We start from the raw sequence: 1,286 nt of genomic DNA, 5'->3' as shown, positions 1-1,286 counted from the left end.
CCGCTCCGACCCGCCCCCGCGCCCCGTGCGCGCTCGGACCCGGCGCGGCGGCGGAGGCGGGGCCACCCCCGCCCCGCCCCCCTTAACCCTCGCCGGGCCGCGGCCCCCCCGGAGGGCGGATCTCGAAGGAGAGGGGGTGGCCGCGCGGGTCGGCAGGGGACTGGCGCCGCCGGGGCGGCTGTGCCCCTCGGCCTCTCGCCGTGTGAGCGCCCTTCGGAGCCCTGCCTTTTCCCCTCCCCTGCCAGGCTTTTTCCGGGCTTTCCAGTGGTCCGCGGCGGGCTGGGGTCTCGAGTCGTGGCACCCGGGGACAGCTTCGCGACTCTCCTTGGCCACACCTGGCAAGGATGCCGTGCCTCCAGATGGTGGGGAGCAGCGGCCTGGAGCGAGCGCGCGCGGCTCCACGCCGCCCCATCCCACACCCGCGGTGGGGACCGGCAAAGAAAGGGTACCATCTGCCGTGACCTGGAGGGGGTGAGGACGGAAACTCCTCCGCCCTCAGGGCTTCTGCTCATTTAGAAGTGGACAGCGCCGACCTGGGAGGGGCGCCAGAGAGATGAGACTTCCTCTGCTGAAAACTATTTACTCCGCACCAAAGAGGCAGCTACAGGGTGGACCACTCTCGGCTCTAATTAATCCTTCCCCCGCCTCCCCGCAGATATGGCCCTGGGGCAGCCCTCCGGATCGCCCGGGAAGAGGGCCAAGGCTGGACAAAGGGAACAGCCCCGCCACAAGCCCACCTGGTGCAGCGGGTGGGCATCACTACCCGGGGAAGGAGGGACACATACCTTCCCCCACTCCGGTGTCCAGGAGGTCTGAGACCGTAGGCCTTCCATCCTCTCCAGCCTAACCGTCCCGTGCTCAAGACGCCTCTCCGGGGCCGGGGGACACGCAGCCAGGCCTGCCTGACATGACTGGATGTGAAGTAGCACACCATGTGCAGGGAGCACACCTCTGAGCCCTGGGCAGGGAGGCGAGGAGGGGTCCCTGGCAACTGTCCTGTGGACTGTAGTTTCCCGGCAGCCACTTCCAGGTGCTGTTCTCATCTGGGGGAGAGAGAGGAGGGACTAGGTGGGCTGCAACACTCACTGAGTCCTTGGTCCCCATACACCCATCCAAGGAGCACCCCACCTCCACCCCCACCTCACTATTTCCTGGTCATCCCCCCAAATTCCAGGTCAGCACCAGATCGCAAGCCCTCTACCAGAGCCTGAAGCCGAGGGTCAGCGGCCCCCTACCCAGACGCAGCACACCGGCCAGAAGACCCTGCCCCCAACACCAGGCCTCTG

Source organism: Aethalodelphis obliquidens, unplaced genomic scaffold (assembly GCF_003676395.1).
Source record: "Aethalodelphis obliquidens isolate GAN/ISIS:26980383/991018 unplaced genomic scaffold, ASM367639v1 scaffold9, whole genome shotgun sequence".
Classification (NCBI taxonomy): Eukaryota; Metazoa; Chordata; class Mammalia; order Artiodactyla; family Delphinidae; genus Aethalodelphis; species Aethalodelphis obliquidens.
The sequence above is the reverse complement of the archived record's forward strand: the minus strand, read 5'-3'. Positions refer to the sequence as shown.